Source organism: Bubalus kerabau, chromosome 14 (genome assembly GCF_029407905.1).
Source record: "Bubalus kerabau isolate K-KA32 ecotype Philippines breed swamp buffalo chromosome 14, PCC_UOA_SB_1v2, whole genome shotgun sequence".
Classification (NCBI taxonomy): domain Eukaryota; kingdom Metazoa; phylum Chordata; class Mammalia; order Artiodactyla; family Bovidae; genus Bubalus; species Bubalus kerabau.
The window spans coordinates 58,853,742-58,873,409 of record NC_073637.1 but is presented as its reverse complement, the minus strand read 5'-3'; positions in this window follow the sequence as shown (position 1 = coordinate 58,873,409).

Sequence of the window (19,668 nt, the reverse complement as noted above, 5' to 3'; positions counted from 1 at the left end):
CATGAGAGGCTGCCTAGCCCAATGAACAGCTCTTTGTACAGTGGCTCTTGAACTAAGAACATAGCCCAGGGCTTCCCCATCTGTCGAGCAAAACTGGTGGTGTCACCTGACCAGGTAATTCAGTGCACACTGAGGCCTGATTTGGGCCCCTAAATAATAGGCTGTATAGGCTGTGGACCCTGGCCTACTGCCCTTCCAGGGCATGGGAACTAATTCATAGCCCTATCTACTACTGAATGTAGTACACAGTCCCAACCATCTAATAAGCCTGACAAGAGAATTCAGGCAACTGTGGAGCCCATTCTACAGCCTTTGGGGTAGAGAACCGTCTAGTAGTCCTATCCAGTTCTTCTCAGCCAGTGGCACACCCCCCAGTCCCTAACCTCAGAGCTCAAGGAGTTGCCTTGCCCCAAAATAGACCATAATAGCAGGTCCCACCCGCCTAACAAACACAGCCAGAAACTCAAACTGATGTGACTAGTGAAGAACTGCATCTGCCAAAACAAATACACACATTCTAGAAGAGAAGCCCCATTACTCAAGTGGGCAGATACCAACATAAGGAATCATGAAAAATAAGGTAAATATGACACCACCAAAGGAAACTAATTAAGATCAAATAAGTGACCCTAAAGAAATAAAAGATCTATGAGCTGTCAGACAATGAGTTCTGAATAACTTCTTAAAGAAGCTTAGTGAACTACAGGAAAACACAGACAACTAAACAAAATTAGAGGAAAGGAAATAGCAATCATCTAAAACAAACAGAAATCCTAGAGTTGAAAAATACCGTAACTGAGCTGACTGTGGCTCAGATCATGAACTCCTTATTGCCAAATAAAAATTCAGACCTAAATTGAAGAAAGTTGAAGCTGAAACTTCAATACTTTGGCCACCTGATGCAAAGAACTGACTCATTTGAAAAGACCCTGATGCTGGGAAACATTGAAGGTGGGAGGAGAAGGGGACGACAGAGGATGAGATGATTGGATGGCATCACCGACTCAATGGACATGAGTTTGAGTAGACTCTGAGAGTTGGTGATGGACAGGGAGGCCTGGCGTGCTGCAGTCCATGGGGTTACAAAGAGTCGGACATGACTGAGTGACTGAACTGAACTGCACTGAGCTCCAGGGAAGAAAAGAGCACTCATGAGGAATAGCAGTAACCATTTCTACTGGGCCTTGAGTTAGGTCACCTCTGTATTTCTGAGCCATAATTGAGTCCTTCAGGATATCGCATTGATCCTGTACATTTACAACACCACTTTGATAGGATCTAGAAAACAGAAAGTAGCAAGTATTATTGTTGTTTTGTAGGACAAAAGGTAGGAAGTAAATCCCCCCCAAATAAAGGAATTTTCTACCTTGATTAAGTTTCTGGGCATCCATGGCCTAGAGTCTGAATGGATTTTCTCTCCAAAGTGAAATACAACTTGCTGTACCCAGCATTCTATATGTTGAAAAGTAATGATATCATTTGTTAGAACTTTTTGGACTTTTGAAATGTGACATATTTTGGTTTAGTGTTCTGACTAATATATTAAGTGACCCAAAAGGCTGCTAATTTTGACCAGAACCTGAAGCCAGAGTAAACTTTCTAGCTTGTCCAGGTATAAACTTTGGATGAGATATAGGAAAGGATATCCTCCTAGTGGGCAGAATCTTCCTAATATCCTCTTTGTACAGCACCTTAGGGCTGAAAAATGACTCCGCAAGCTGTAACTGTGAAAAGCGATCTTAATGATCAAGGGGAAAAAGTTCTGTGACCTTTAAAATTTTTTGTCAAACATTGAAAACTCTGTCAATTATAAATGCATAGGCCAATAAAAAGTGACACTAATATTTATGTAATATTATGTAATTTAAAGTATTAGAAACATTGAGAATTAGAGTGTTTTATTTCTTTGTTTAAAAAAAAAGCTTATCGAAAGTAATTTGAGCAGTGATTGCCTTCTTTTTGTATAACTTGCAATATGGAAAGAGCATCTTTCTATGCCTTGGTGAATTGCCAAACTCCTTTTCATCCTTCTAACATTTTATTCTTTGAACGTACACTGTCATGAAATATATCTGAGTGTTATCTCTGTGATGTGTTTTTTGTCAGCACCACTTCCTCTGAAATTGTCTTTCAGTTCAGTTCAGTCACTCAGTCCTGCCCGAGTCTTTGCGACCCCATGAATTGCAGCACGCCAGGCCTCCCTGTCCATCACCAACTCCCGGAGTTCACTCAGACTCATGTCCATCGAGTCAATGATGCCATCCAGCCATCTCATCCTCTGTCGTCCCCTTCTCCTCCTGCCCCCATTCCCTCCCAGCATCAGAGTCTTTTCCAATGAGTCAACTCTTCGCATGAGGTGGCCAAAGTACTGGAGTTTCAGCTTTAGCATCATTCCCTCCAAAGAAATCCCAGGGCTGATCTCCTTCAGAATGGACTGGTTGGATGTCCTTGCAGTCCAACGGACTCTACCTCTTGTCATAACCACTTTCCTCACTTGTGTCCATTAGTTTGCCTTCAGTAACTTCCTCTGACTACATATCTAGAGTCTCTCAAATGGTAAAAATCTCAAAATTCCTAAGGTTAGCCATTTTTCCCCATAGCTCCAGTTATATTTTATTTGAATTTCACTCCCAGGGTTATCAGTTTTTGTTTCTTTGCTGCACATCCATTTTTGTTGGCCAATTTCCTTTTAGGATTATCCAATTTTGTAAATCACACAGATTTATCACTGGGAGACGAGGAGGCAACAAATGACATGCTGTGTTGTTTGTGTGAACTGAATAGCAGATGAGAAATGACCATTGATAGACATTGAAAGAAGTGACATGATCAGTCACTGATTATTAGGTGTGTCTGTTGTTTCCTTAGTGATCTGTGGACCAAGAGCTGGCAGTGAAGTTTGTACTTTATGCAGTCTCTCAGGGGCAATAGACCATGGTACCTGAAATTTGAACTGTGTTATTCGGGGATTGTTGTTAAACTGAGATAACTGAAATTTGTGCATGTAAGTTAGAGTCTGCATAGTTATATGCCACGGGAGGACCACTGATACTTTTTTTGTTTGCCTTGAAGGATACATGGTCAAAGGTAAGAGCCTATACTGATCTTTAGGCATGGTTTGACCATTTAGTCAAAAGCAAGAAATTTTAGCCGATTAGTGAGCACCGAAGAATTGATGCTTTTGAACTGTGGTATTGGAGAAGACTCTTGAGAGTCCATTGTACTGCAAGGAGATCCAACCAGTCCATTCTGAAGAAGATCAGCCCTGGGATTTCTTTGGAAGGAATGATGCTAAAGCTGAAACTCCAGTGCTTTGGCCACCTCATGCGAAGACTTGACTCATTGGAGAAGACTCTGATGCTGGGAGGGATTGGGGGCAGGAGGAGAAGGGGACGACAGAGGATGAGATGGCTGGATGGCATCACTGACTCGATGGACGTGAGTCTGGGTGAACTCCCGAAGTTGGTGATGGACAGGGAGGCCTGGCGTGCTGTGATTCATGGGGTTGCAAAGAGTTGGACACGACTGAGCAAGTGAACTGAACTGAAGTGATAAAGATGTTTTGGAAAGGATCACATGCTGGTCCTCTCAGAATGGGCACAGAATGAGAGAATAATTGCATCATACGTGTTCACTGAAGGTCCCCTTTGTGAAAGAAGCTTTCGGTAATAACATGAACAAAATGATATACCCCATGTTCATCAAGTCAACCACTCCCAATCCCCCTAAAGTTTGATTAATGGATTCCTCTGCTTTATTGACTATGCCAAAGCCTTTGACTGTGTGGATCACAATAAACTGTGGAAAATTCTAAAAGAAATGGGAATACCAGACCACCTGATCTGCCGCTTGAGAAATTTGTATGCAGGTCAGGAAGCAACAGTTAGAACTGGACATGGAACAACAGACTGGTTCCAAATAGGAAAAGGAGTACGTCAAGGCTGTATATTGTCACCCTGCTTATTTAACTTATATGCAGAGTACATCATGAGAAACGCTGGACTGGAAGAAACACAAACTGGAATCAAGATTGCCGGGAGAAGTGTCAATAACCTCAGATATGCAGATGACACCACCCTTATGGCAGAAAGTGAAGAGGAACTAAATAGCCTCTTGATGAAGGTGAAAGTGGAGAGTGAAAAAGTTGGCTTAAAGCTCACCATTCAGAAAACAAAGATCATGGCATCCGGTCCCATCACTTCATGGGAAATAGATGGGGAAACAGTGGAAACAGTATCAGACTTTATTTTTCTGGGCTCCAAAATCACTGCAGATGGTGACTGCAGCCATGAAATTAAAAGACGCTTACTCCTTGGAAGGAAAGTTTTGACCAACCTAGATAGCATATTCAAAAGCAGAGACATTACTTTGCCAGCAAAGGTTCATCTAGTCAAGGCTATGGTTTTTCCTGTGGTCATGTATGGATGTGAAAGTTGGACTGTGAAGAAGGCTGAGTGCCGAAGAATTGATGCTTTTGAACTGTGGTGTTGGAGAAGACTCTTGAGAGTCCCTTGGACTTCAAGGAGATCCAACCAGTCCATTCTAAAGGAGATCAGCCCTGGGATTTCTTTGGAAGGAATGATGCTAAAGCTGAAACTCCAGTACTTTGGCCACCTCATGCGAAGAGTTGACTCATTGGAAAAGACTTTTATGCTGGGAGGAATTGGGGGCAAGAGGAGAAGGGGACAACAGAGGATGAGATGGCTGGATGGCATCACTGACTCGATGGACGTGAGTCTGGGTGAACTCCTGGAGTTGGTGATGGACAGGGAGGCCTGGCGTGCTGTGATTCATGGGGTCGCAAAGAGTCAGACATGACTGAGTGACTGATCTGATCTGAAAAGTGCCATGATGGCAGGAATGTATTGTATGCAAGGTCAACAACATAGACTGCTCTCATCAAGCCTAGTCAGATTACCCCCACTCCTGGGTATGCCATATTCTAAAAACAGCCAAAACTGAGTCCCTGGAGAATCAGCCAGTAATTCGGTGAAATGATATTTCAACCCTGCCATCATTGTGTTAGTCTGTTTGCACTGCTCTAAAAAAAAAAAAAAAAATATATATATATATATATATATATATATATATATATACACATCTCCCCAGACTAGGTAGCTTATAAACAACAGAAATTTATTTCTCACAGTTCCGGCAGCTTCAGGTCTGAGGTTAATTTATGTTCAAGAGAGGGCCCTCTTCCAGGTCACAGACTTCTTGCTGTGTCCTTACATGTATAGTGGAAGGGGTTAGGGGGCCCCGTGAGGTCTCTTTTATAAGAGAGCTAACCACCTCCCAGAGCCCCACCTCCTGATGCCATCACCTTGAGAATCAGGATTTCACCATATGACTTTTGAGGCAAGACTTCCATTAAGACCACAGCAATCATGGAAGAAAGTGTTTTGTGTTTATGATATTTCTACATTTGGGTTCGCCTCCCCTACCCACCATACTTAGGCTAAAAATTACATCTAAACCTCTTCTCTGTTAGAGTTTTCTTCTCCACAAATATCTTGATCAAGAAACTCATTTTTTCAGCAAAAGAAGTGAGCCTGTAGTCACTAATCATCATGGAGCTCATGAGTCTTACTGTGTATCTCATTACACACATGAAATAAAATTTATCAAAGATTCAGTACAGCATCAGTTGGCAATCAACACCTTGCAAGATTGGGACATGGCATATACTCTGAACCAGTGACTGAGATGAGGTGCTGTTACCCTCAGAGCTAGAACACTTGGCTCTGGAAACCCAGGGTTGGATGTGAACATTACACCTCCCATTATTATACCTTATTACTCACTTGCAAAAATTTTCCTCTCAGTCCTCAAACTCTGAGCTTTGCTGTTTGGAGAATTTAGCACCCCAAGAGAGAAATATTTCCACAGTGGGGCATAGCAACTGCTGCATTGAACTGGGAACTGTGACTGACCATTGCCATTGGGGATTTTCATGGTATTTGACAAACAGGAAGGAACAGGCTACCCCTGTTCTGCCTAGGTAATTGATTCAGATGAGGGGTCTTTACTTTTTCCATAAAGGAACAGGTAATTTTTCTGGTTTTGTGGGGCATATGTTCTCTGTCACATTACTCAACTCAACTGTGGTATGAAAGTAGTCGTCAGATCAGATCAGATCAGTCGCTCAGTCGTGTCCGACTCTTTGAGACCCCATAAATCGCAGCACGCCAGGCCTCCCTGTCCATCACCAACTCCCAGAGTTCACCCAAACTCATATCCATCCAGTCGGTGATGCCATCCAGCCATCTCATCCTCTGTTGTCCCCTTCTCCTCCTGCCCCCAATCCCTCCCAGCATCAGAGTCTTTTCCAATGAGTCAACTCTTCGCATGAGGTGGCCAAAATACTGGAGTTTCAGCTTTAGCATCATTCCTTCCAAAGAAATCCCAGGGCTGATCTCCTTCAGAATGGACTGGTTGGATCTCCTTGCAGTCCAAGGGACTCTCAAGAGTCTTCTCCAACACCACAGTTCAAAAGCATCAATTCTTTGGAGCTCAGTCTTCTTCACAGTCCAACTCTCACATCCATACATGAGTCAGTACTTAAATAAATGGCCATGGCCATATCCTTACCAAATATGAACAAGACACAGAAACAAAAGATGAAAGGGTCTCTTCTTCCCCTAAGTCATCCCCATTTGAAACACAGAAGTATCAGTTATCCTTTCAAATTCTCCATGTTCCTGACAGGGCCAGTAAAATGGGAATTCCTACTCTCTGAGAAGTATTGGAAAGAAATGCTCTCCATTTTTTAATCAATCTTACATTCATATCTTTCTCAAGACTTGAGGAGTAACTGAGCATTATACATGTATAGCTCAGCTTCCTCTGGGCTTTGCCTTTTGGGGGAAGTTTCAAATATCCATATATTTTTCCACATATAGTCTTTACTTCTCTGATTGCTTCTCTATAGTAAGGTTAGTGGGGGAAGGTCAGACCCTGCAAGAGAAAGTAGGTCTGAAGGATGGGGAATTCTGCAGTTTTGCAACTGCTTTTGCCTGTACCTAGTAGATAAACTTGAAGAAGGCAATGGCACCCCACTCCAGTACTCTTGCCTGGAAAATCCCATGGACAGAGGAGCCTGGTAGGCTGCAGTCCATGGGGTCCGAAAGAGTCAGACACGACTGAGCAACTTGACTTTCACTCTTCACTTTCATGCATTGGAGAAAGAAATGGCAAACCACTCCAGTGTTCTTGCCTGGAGAATCCCAGGGACGGGCGAGCCTGGTGGGCTGCAGCCTATGGGGTCGCACAGAGTTGGACACGACTGAAGCGACTTAGCAGCAGCAGCAGCAGCAGTAGTGGATAAACTTAACTTCTTCTTTAATTACCTCAGTCCTTGTGTAAGGCTCACTGTTTTATTCATTGATTCCCCTCCCCTAAACCTCTTCTCTATTCCAGGGTAACCAAAAACAAATTTAAGACTTTTCCTCAAGTGACAGTTTCTATAATACTGAAAGTGTCTTGCTATTGTGAACCATGAGTGTTTATATTGATAATGATCCCCATGAGCATCCCTTAGAATGAAGATGGGAGAATATAAACTCCCCAGGTAAAAAGAAGGTTAGGGATTTTGGAAGGCCAGGAACCCAACAACAATTTATTAAAAAAAAAAATAATTCTAGCTATTGCTTTAGGCACTTTAGATTATATTACCTCATTTAATTCTTTAACCATTTAAAACTTAAAACAACCTAAATAGCATATCCTCACTTCAGATGAGAATTTCAACACCTCACTACTTAACCAGAAATGTTAAGTAACTTAATATAACCTATGCAAACTACATGTGTGCCTGCTCAGTTTTTGCGGCCCCATGGACTGTAGTCTTCCAGGCTCCTGTGTCCTTGGGATTTTCCAGGCAAGAATACTGGGATAGGTTGCCATTTCCTACTTCAAGCGATCTTCCTGATCCAGGGATCAGACCTGCATCTGTTACATATCCTGCATTGGCAGGCAGATTCTTTATCACTGTGCCTCCTGGGAAGCCCCATGTATACAAACTAGTAAGCCACACACCCAGAATTTAAACACAGGTTTCTTTGACTCTCAAATGTGTACTGTTAATCACTATGCCATATCAGTGATTAGTGGATGGGAAGCTAAAACAATTAGCCACGATCATTTGGCAGCCAACCCTTCCAAAACAGAGATAATTCTGAGTAGCGGAAACTACTCAAGAAAGACTGGTAGTTCATCTGTGGCCATTCCTAACTGAAGTTGAGCATTCCATTAATCATATATCTTTCTATTTATAGAAATCTGAACTTGGGCATATCCTAATTCACGACTCTTCAGCAGAGTTTCAGTTCCTGACTTTTCCCCATTACAGAGGTCCATACATGATGAACACAACCCATTGATAAACTGACAGAATAAAAGAACAACACGTAGGATTCTGCTATGAAGAAATCCAGTGAGGTAGACCTTTCATGGTCCAACTCATGAGTGTCACATTTTATACTGTCTCCACTCTTTCTGCTTTGGTTGTTGGTGTTGTTCAGTTGCTAAGTTGTGTCCGACTCCTTGTGACCTGATGGACTATAGCACAGCAGTCTTCCCTGTCCCTCACTGTCTCCTGGAGTTTGCCCAAGTGTATGTCCATCATGTCGGTGATGCTATCCAAGCATCGCATCCTCTGCCACCCTCTTCTTTTGCCTCCAGTTCTTCCCAGCATCACAGCCTTTTCCATTGAGTCGGCTCTTCACATCAAGTGGCCAAAGCACTAGAGTTTCACTTCAGCATCAGTCCTTCCGATGACTATTCAGGACTGATTTGTCTAGATTTGAGTGGTTGGATCTCCTTACTGTCAAAGAGACTCGCAAGAGTCTTCTTTGGCACCATAGTTTGAAAGCATCGATTCTTTGGCACTCAGCCTTCTTTATGGTCCAATTCTCACATCCATACATGACTACTGGGAAAACCAGAGCTTTGACTAGATGGACCTTTGTCGGCAATGTGATTTACTTTTTAATACGCTGTCTGAGTTTGTCATAGCTTTTCTTCCAAGGAGCAAACATATTTTAATTTCATGGCTGTAGTTACCATTTGCAGTGATTTTGGAGCCCAAGGAAAAAAGTCTGTCTCTGTTTCCATTGTTTCCCCATCTATTTGCCATGAAGTGATGGAACCAGATGCCAAAAACGTTCTTAGTTTTTTGAACGTTGGGTTTTAAGTCAGCTTTTTTCACTCTCCTCTTTCACTTTCATCAAGAGTCTCTTTAGTTGCTCTTAGCTTTCAGCCATTACAGTGATATCATCTGCATATCTAAAGTTGTTGATATTTCTCCCAGAAATCTTGATTCCAGCTTGTAATTCATTCAGCCCAGAATTTCACATGATGTACTCTGCATATAAGTTAAATAAAGAGTATAACAATATGCAGTCTTGATGTATTCCTTTCCCAATTTTGAACCAGTCTGTTGTTCCACATCTGGTTCTAACTCTTGCTTCTTGACCTGTATACAGATTTTCAGGAGACAGGTAAGATGTTCTGGTATTCCCATGTCTTGAAGAATTTCCACAGTTTGTTGTGATCCCCACATTCAAAGGCTTTAGAGTAGTCCATGAAACAGGAGGAGGGTTTTTTCTGGAATCCCCTTGCTTTCTCTCTGATCCAATGAACATTGTCAATTTGATCTCTGATTCCTCTGCCTTTTCTAAACCCAACTTGTTCACTCTGCTAAACTAGGCAGTATTCTCAAAGTCCCCCTTTTCTATAATTCCCATAATTTTTTTTCTGGAGAAAATTATAGAACCATTCTGATTCACTGAAAATCCGTGATACATATAGCTTAGTTGATGTTCTATAATATTTTTATACTTATTTTATTGGCTCTTAAATACCCTCCTCCACAGCCACTATACAAAAGGTCCCCAGATATTTCCACTCAGATTAAATAACTCCACCTACTTGTATTGAGAAGGAAGCCATATGACATATTTCCTCAATTCTCTTCTTTGAAATGTGTCTTGATATCATACCATGATTGGACTGTTTTGTAAATACAGAAAGTGAGAACGCAAGGTACACAATAGACAATTACAATGATAGACTGCTTCTATATATGGCTAAAAGTTCATGTAACTGTTCAGCCATCTGGCTTATACATGGAAGAGAGTAGACTTATGGAATTAGCTGAGAAACACAAGAGGAATCATCTGGTCGCCTAACAAACATAGCTTGAGTTCCTAATCTGCCAGGAACTGTAACCAAGATTGAAGATAATATTTCGGTCCCATGGGGCTCCACACAAGAAAGGCTTTTTCCAGTTTGAATTCTCTAACAATCATCTAGTCTATCTTGAAAAACCTATGAATACTCCATTAGTCAACTAGATATCTACTGACCACATCAGATATAGTAAAAATTAGTGGGTTTCTTTTTTCACCCTACTGTAAGAGATAAAAATAATTGAGTTGTTTTTAACTCAATATTTGTATGAAATGACAATTCTAGGTCCTTTATCCAGTGTTCATTTTATACCCAGCACTGTTTTTATTTTCCCATTGCTTTGAAAATGGACCTGTTCTCAGAGTCACCTGTTTGATGATGACTCTTCAGTGGTTTCTTCTAGTCCTGATTACCCCTCTAAGCACTCATCATGCTGCCTGCTGGATATGTCCAGTTGGTTGTCTTGCTGTCTTTCCAAAGTTATTTAATCAAATTTATCCTTAACTCAAAACTAACTACTGTTTCTAAATTTTATATTTCTATCAATAGCACCATTTTATTCTTTCCGTGATTTTGTCACAAAATCTGGTAGTCACCACTGATGTACTGTGTCTCAAGCCTGAGAAATTATTAATCATTGATCATGTTGGTTCATTATTTCTAATGTTCTCTGATCCACTTAAAGAAATGTTCTACCCACCTTTCCTAGTTGTTGACTCTATTCCTGAGGACTGAAGAGTAGGGTACAGTTAAAGAGTAGGATACAGTATCCCTCAATCTCTCTCTTTCTATTTCTTCATATAAGCACATCCACACTTTTTATTTTAAAGTTTTGTTGCCTATTAATTATAGTCTTTATCACAATGTAAATTAGTTTTGACCATATTTCTCTACAGCTACTGAGAGGGAAATTCATTTCTCTCCATTTCAGTAAACAGCTAATAAAATAGAAAAATGGAAGTATACCCCTAAAATACATAAGTCATTTGCAATTCAGAAGAACTGTTTCATTGTTGCTTATTTTTATACATACAAGTTAAATTAGACCACTCTTTACAACATTATTGTCTCCATGGGATTTTTTTTATAACTCTGACTCTGAAAGGCTGGGCCTTACCTGGATGTATAATCTTCATCTCCAGGATTAGCAGAAGATTGACATGTGGCTAGTAGTAATCCCATTTTCTTGCACTGATTGATGGTAACTCTTCATTACACTAGCCTATAAGAACACCAAAGGGTGGGACCTTGTTTTCAAGTATCTGGATTCTTAGATCCTAGCAAAGAGCATTGCATATAGTACATTTGTCCAATAAAGAAACCCTGACTAAGACAAACCGCAGACTTGGGGAAAATAGTGGCCAATGAATTGTTAAGCAATTGTATTCAGACCTCATGAAACAGTCCATAGGGTTGCAAAGAGTTGGACATGACTGAGCAACTGACACAAGACACACATTCAGAAAATACAAAGAACTGCTCAAAACTCACTAATAAGAAAACAAACAATCCAATGTTTTAAATGGGCAAAAGAGTCAAGCAGACACTTCACCGAAGAAGATATAAAGATAACAAATAAGCACAGAAAAATATGCCAACAGCATACTAACTAAACCCAATGATATACTACTATACACCTATTAGAATTTCTAAAATGAAAAAAAAAAAACCTGACCATATCAAGTGTTGGTAAGGATGTAGACCAACTGGATCTCATACACTACTGAGAATGTAAAATAGTAAGATCACTTTAGAAAATAACTGGTCAGTTTTTAAAATCTTAAACATAAACCTACCATAAGACCCAGCCATTCTACCCTTAGGAATCTATTTAAGGGGAAGAGGGTTTCCCTTGTGGCTCAGCTGGCAAAGAATCCACCTGTAGTGTGGGAGGCCTGGGTTCGATCCCTGGAAGATCCCCTGGAGAAGGGAAAGGGTACCCGCTCCAGTATTCTGGCCTGGAGAATTCCATGGACTGTATAGTCCATGGGATTGCAAAGAGCTGGACACGACTGAGCAAGTTTCACCAAGGGATAAAAAAGTGTGTATTCTCACAAAGACTTGCACACAGATGTTTCATGGTAACATTTTTGGGAATAGCCAAAGGCTGTAAAGGACCCAAAAATCCATCAGCTGGTAAATGGACAAATTATGGTATATTCTTGCAATGAAATTTGTTGTTCAGTTGCTCAGTAATGTCCAACTCTTTGCAACCCTATGGACTGCAGCTTGCCAGGCTTCCCTGTCCTTCACTATCTCTCAGAATTTTCTCAAACTCATGTCCATTGAGTCAGTGATGCCATCCAACCATCTCATCCTCTGTTGTCCCCTTCTCCTCCTGCTTCCAATCTTTTCCAGCATCAGGTTTTCCAGTGAATCGGCTTGTCACATCAGGTGGCCAAAGTATTGGAGCTTCACTTTCAGCATCAGTCCTTCCAGTGAATATTCAGGGTTGATTTTGATTTACTGGTTTGATCTCCTTGCTTTCCAAGGGACTGTCAAGAGTCTTCTCCAACACCACAGTTCAAAAGCATCAGTTCTTCAGTGCTCAGCCTTCTTTATGGTCCAGCTCTCACATCCATACATGGCTGCTGGAAAACCATAGTTTTAACTATATGGACCTTTGTCGGCAAAGTGATATCTCTGCTTTTTAATATGCTGTCCAGGTTTATTAATAACTTTTCTTCCAAGGAGCAAGCATCTTTTAATTTCATGGCTGCAGTCACCATCCACAGTGATTTTGGAGCCCAAGAAAATAAAATCTGTCACTGTTTCCATTGTATTTGCAGTGAAATATTACTCAGCAAAAAAAAAAAAAAAATGGACTAGTATAACAACATATATTAAATCTTAAAATAATAATGCTGAGTGAAAGAAACCAGGCATAAAAGAATACATACTGTATTATTCCAGTTATATAGAATTCTAGAAACTTTAATATATAGTGACAAAAATCAGGTCATTGGTTGCTTGAGGACAGAGTATTGCCAAGGGGTATAAGTCAGCTTTCAGGGGTGATGAATATGTTCATTATCTTCATTGTAGTAATGATTTCATGGATGTTTACATACGTCAAAGGTTACCAAGTTGTACACTTTAAATATATGCAGTTCTTTGTATGTCAATTATTCCTTCATAAACCTGAGAAAAAGAGAAAAAAAAAGGAAAACTCTTACTTTCACTGTATTTGAAGATACCAATCATAGGGATAAATATAAGTCACAGAGGAAGACTTGCATTTTTTTAATGAAAATCTGACTAAGGACTATTGCTGCAAATGTAAGATTGACTCATTCATTCACTTGTGCTGTGCTTAGTTTCTCAGTCATGTCCAACTCTTGTGACCCCATGGACGGTAGCCTGCCAGGCTCCTCTGTCCATGGGATTCTCCAGGCAAGAATACTAGAGTTGCCATTCCCTTCTTTAGGGGATCTTCCCGACCTGGGGATCATACTCAGGTCTCCTTCATTGCAGGCGGATTCTTTACTGTCTGAGCCACCAGGGAACCTATTCATTCATTCACTTAGTATCTACTTATTTAGGACTTATTATCTTCTAGGCGCTGTTCTAGGCACCAGAAATATATCCTTGAATAATGAAGGCAAAGTTCCCACTTTCTCAGAGATTAAACTTTAGGGGTAGAGGAGATGAAATACTTATTGCATAGACAAACTGATTCCCTGTTTTTGTCAGAAAGAGTAGAGCAGGGGAAGCAGATAGACAGGAACGATGCGGGGTTGCAGGGAGAGGTTTCTATTTTAATTTGGATGGTCAGGGAAGATCTGACAGGTAACGTTTGAGCATAAAACCTTTTTCATACATCAATGCTTTTAATTCACAAATTTTCATAATTTCATTTTTTGAAATTTTGGATAGGGAAATAATGTTCTGGAGAGCAACTTATAATTCCTTGATCCTTTATGTGACTCACTTCCTCTATCTTAAGTAAGAATTTGGGGGGTTTGGTGGTAGGGGAGTGAGCTACAGAAAGTTAAACAAAAGTTAAAATGTATATAAATTAAAGGCCTGTGAGAATTCTAAAAGCCAGACACCAATTAGGGAGCTAGTTTCCAATTAGAATCATCTCTTTAATTACAACTTGGAAAGGAATTACCTTGCTCCCCATAATAGAACATGTAGCTCCCTTTCATTTTGCAGCTGAGCCTAAGCATTCTGTTTTTTATTTACCTTTTCTTGTCTGTACTAACTTTTATGTGATGAAATCAACACATTCATATCAATGAATGATGAGATCATTTCTGTCTGAGCATATTGGCCCCCCTGGGTTATTGTCTACCATTTACCATCCAGCCAGCATGTACTAAGCCCCTACTGTGCTCTGTGCATGAGGCTACGGAAATGAATCAAACATAGACCTTGAACTTGAATGGCTAATATTGTCTCCTGTAAATATATATCTTCTACATATATTTATATGTAAATGTATTTACATATAAATGTAAATACATTTACATGTATTTTTAGTAGATACATGTAAATAAGTGAGACATGAAATTGTCAGAGATGTTGACTTACAAGATAAAGGAGAAAGGTGGCTTGTCATGCCCACTATTATGGGTGTCCTTGGTCACCTTTTTGTGAGTGGAGTTTTTTTCCCCTCGCTGTGATACCATGTCTTTAGCTCTTTGGAGCCAACAAATCTATTATATCTTTAAATATCTTTAAATGTCTTCCAGCTGTTTACCTATAAAGTTGGAAATAGGTAGCAATAAGAATTAAAATATACAACAAATATAAAATGTCTGACAGATTAAATGTACAACCGATGTTACTTTCCCCCATGTTTTACTCATCTTAAAAATCATGTCTTATTTTACATTTCAGAGGGTTTACAAAATTATGAAATGTTTCATATACAAAAGAGCTTAAGGAATAAATCAGTAAACTTAGCCTCAAACAAAACAATATCAATATAGTTGACATCTATGTATCTGACTCTTTCATCCCTCTCCTAATAGTCAGTCAGTTCAGTCTCTCAGTCGTGTCCGACTCTTTGCGACCCCATGAATCACAGCACGCCAGGCCTCCCTGTCTATCACCAACTCCCGGAGTTCACTCAGACTCATGTCCATCGAGTCAGTGATGCCATCCAGCCATCTCATCCTCTGTCGTCCCCTTCTCCTGCCCCCAATCCCTCCCAGCATCAGAGTCTTTTCCAATGAGTCAACTCTTTGCATGAGGTGGCCCTTTTGTACTGGAGTTTCAGCTTCAGCATCAGTCCTTCCAATGAACACCCAGGACTGATCTCCTTTAGGATGGACTGGTTGGATCTCCTTGCGGTCCAAGGAACTCTCAAGAGTCTTCTCCAAAACCACAGTTCAAAAGCATCAATTCTTCAGCACTCAGCTTTCTTCACAGTCCAACTCTTACATCCATACGTGACCACTGGAAAAACCATAGCCTTGACTAGCTGGACCTTTGTTGGCAAGGTAATATCTCTGCTTTTCAATATGCTATCTAGGTTGGTCATAACTTTCCTTCCAAGGAGTAAGCATCTTTTAATTACATGGGTGCAATCACCATGCAGTGATTTTGGAGCCCCAAAAAATGAAGTCTGATACTGTTTCCACTGTTTCCCCATCTATTTCCCATGAAGTGACAGGACCAGATGCCATGATCTTCGTTTTCTGAATGTTGAGCTTTAAGCCAACTTTTTCACTCTCCACTTTCACTTTCATCAAGAGGCTTTTTAGTTCCTCTTCACTTTCTGCCATAAGGGTAATGTCTGCATATCTGAGGTTACTGATACTTCTCCCGGCAATCTTGATTCCAGCTTGTGCTTCTTCCAGCCCAGTGTTTCTCATGATGTACTCTGCATATAAGTTAATTAAGCAAGGTGACAATATACAGCCTTGACAAACTCCTTTTCCTATTTGGAACCAGTCTGTTGTTCCGTGTCCAGTTCTAACTGTTGCTTCCTGACCTGCACATAGGTGTCTCAAGAGGCAGGTCAGGTGGTCTGGTATTCCTATCTCTTGAAGAATTTTCCACAGTTTATTGTGACCCACACACTCAAAGGCTTTGGCATAGTCAATAAAGCAGAAATAGATGTTTTTCTGGAACTCTCTTGCTTTTTCCATGATCCAGCGGATGTTGGCAATTTGATCTCTGGTTCCTCTGCCTTTTCTAAAACCAGCTTGAACATCAGGAAGTTCACGGTTCACATATTGCTGAAGCCTGGCTTGGAGAATTTTGAGCATTACTTTACTAGCTCAAAATTCTAGTGAGATGAGTGCAATTGTGCGGTAGTTTGAGCATTCTTTGGCATTGCCACTCTTTGGGATTGGAATGAAAACTGACCTTTTCCAGTCCTGTGGCCACTGCTGAGTTTTCCAAATTTGCTGGCATATTGAGTGCAGCACTTTCACAGCATCATCTTTCAGGGTTTGAAATATTCAACTGGAATTCCATCACCTCCACTAGCTTTGTTCATAGTGATGCTTTCTAAGGCCCACTTGACTTCACATTCCAGGATGTTTGGCTCTAGGTCAGTGATCACACCATCGTGATTATCTGGGTTGTGAAGCTCTTTTTTGTACAGTTCTTCTGTGTATTCTTGCCACCTTTTTGTAATATCTTCTGCTTCTGTTAGGTCCATACCATTTCTGTCCTTTATCGAGCCCATCTTTGCATGAAATGTTCCTTTGGTATCTTTAATTTTCTCGAAGAGATCTCTAGTCTTTCCCATTCTGTTGTTTTCCTCTATTTCTTTGCATTGATCGCTGAGGAAGCCTTTCTTATCTCTCCTTGCTATTCTTTGGAACTCTGCATTCAGATGCTGATATCTTTCCTTTTCTCCTTTGCTTTTCACTTCTCTTCTTTTCACAGCTATTTATAAGGCCTCCTCAGACAGCCATTTTGTTTTTTTGCATTTATTTTCCATGGGGATGGTCTTGATCCCTGTCTCCTGTAAAATGACGCAAACCTGCCTCTTGAGAACCTATATTCAGGTCAGGAAGCAACAGTTAGAACATCAGGCACTCTGTCTATCAGATCTAGTCCCTGAAATCTATTTCTCACTTCCACTGTATAATCATAAGGGATTTGATTTAGGTCATACCTGAATGATCTAGTGGTTTTCCCCACTTTCTTAAATTTAAATCTGAATTTGGCAATAAGGAGTTCATGATCAGAGCTACAGTCAGCTCCTGGTCTTGGTTTTGCTGATTGTATAGAGCTTCTCCATCTTTGGTTGCAAAGAATATAATCAATCTGATTTAGGTGTTGACCATCTGGTGATGTCCATGTGTAGAGTCTTCTCTTGTGTTGTTGGAAGAGGGTGTTTGCTATGACCAGTGCATTCTTGGCAAAATTCTGTTAGCCTTTGCCCTGCTTCATTCCGTATTCCAAGGCCAAATTTGCCTGTTACTCCAGATGTTTCTTGAGTTCCTACTTTTGCATTCCAGTCCCCTATGATGAAAAGGACATCTTTTTTGAGTGCTAGTTCTAAAAGATCTTGTATGTCTTCATAGAACCATTCAACTTCAGCGTCTTCAGCATTACTGGTTGGGGCATAGACTTGGATTACTGTGATATTGAATGGTTTGCCTTGGAAACAAACAAAGATCATTCTGTCATTTTTGAGATTGCATCCAAGTACTGCATTTCAGACTCTTTTGTTGACCATGATGGCTACTCCATTTCTTCTGAGGGATTCCTGCCCGCCGTAGTAGATATAATGGTCATCTGAGTTAAATTCACCCATTCCAGTCCATTTTAGTTCGCTGATTCCTAGAATGTCGACATTCACTCTTGCCATCTCCTGTTTGACCACTTCCAATTTGCCTTGGTTCATGGACCTGACATTCCAGGTTCCTATGCAATATTGCTCTTAACAGCATGGAACCATGCTTCTATTACCAGTCCCATCCACAGCTGGGTATTGTTTTTGCTTTGGCTCCATCCCTTCATTCTTTATGGAGTTATTTCTCCACTGATCTGCAGTAGCATATTGGGCACCTACCGACCTGGGAAGTTCATCTTTCAGTGTCCTACCTTTTTGCCTTTTTCATACTGTTCATGGGGTTCTCAAGGCAAGAATACTGAAGTGGTTTGCCATTCCCTTCTCCAGTGGACCACATTCTGTCAGACCTTTCCACCATGACCCTCCCTTCTTGGGTGGCCCCACATGGCATGGCTTAGTTTCATTGAGTTAGACAAGGCTGTGGTTCATGTGATTAGATTGACTAGTTTTCTGTGATTATGGTTTCAGTATGTTTGCCCTCTGATGCCCTCTTGCAACACCTACCGTCTTACTTGGGTTTCTCTTACCTTGGACGTGGAGTATCTCTTCATGGCTGTTCCAACAAAGCACAGCCTCTTCTCCTTACCTTGGATGAGGGGTATCTCCTCACAGCCACCCCTCCTGACCTTGAACATGGAGTAGCTCCTCTCGGCCCTCCTGCGCCCATGCAGCCACTGCACTTTGGACGTGGGGTTGCTCCTCTCCTAATAGTAACCCCTTCCAAAAGTAATTTCTATCCAAAATTTGCAGCCTTCAACCCATGCATTTCTTTGTATTTTTACTACTTATGTATACACATATACTGCATGTGTGTACAATGTTGCTTTGTATGTTTGTAAAACTACATAAATAGCTTCATACTGTAGGTATTCTGAAAATCAAGATTCTCCTGCAAACTTGTCTGTAAGACGCATCCTTGTTGATATATAGAGAACTGGTTCAATTACTTCTCTGAGGTCTTCTTTGTGAACATTCCATGATTTCTTTATTTCTGCTATGCTTGGTAGACTTTTAACAAAAGCTACTCCTACACTGCTACCTATAAATGTTCCTATATAAGATGTCATATGCAAATGTATGTGTTTCTTAGCATTGTACTTGGAAGTGAAATTGTTGGGTTATTGAATATATGCAGCTTCCATTGTATAGATGTTACCAAATTGCCCTGAAACTGTTGTTGTAAGCAACAACCCAAGGGCCCATCGATACATGAATAAAGAAGATATGTTATGATACACACACAAATACACAATAGAATATACAAAAGCAAATAAAGTCAGTGAGTCTGTTTCTATTTTGTAAGTAAGTTCATTTTTAGATTCCTCTTATAAGAAAAATCATATAAGATTTGTCTTTCTCTGACTTACTTTACTTAGTATTATACTCTCCAGGTCCATCCATGCTGCAAATGACATTATTTCATTCTTTTTAGTGGCTGAGTAATATTCCATTGTATACATGTACCAACTCGTCTTTATCCTTTCGTCTGTCAGTGGACCTTTAGGTTGCTTCCATGTCCTGACTGTTGTAAACAGTGCTATAATGAACACTAGGGTGCATGTACTGTTTCAAACCATGTTTTCCTCTGGTATATGCCCAAGAGTAGAATTGCTGTATCATATGGTAGCTCTATTTTTGTTTTCTGAGGAAGCTCCATACTGTTCTCCATAGGGCTGCTGCCGCCGCCAAGTCGCTTCAGTCGTGTCTGACTC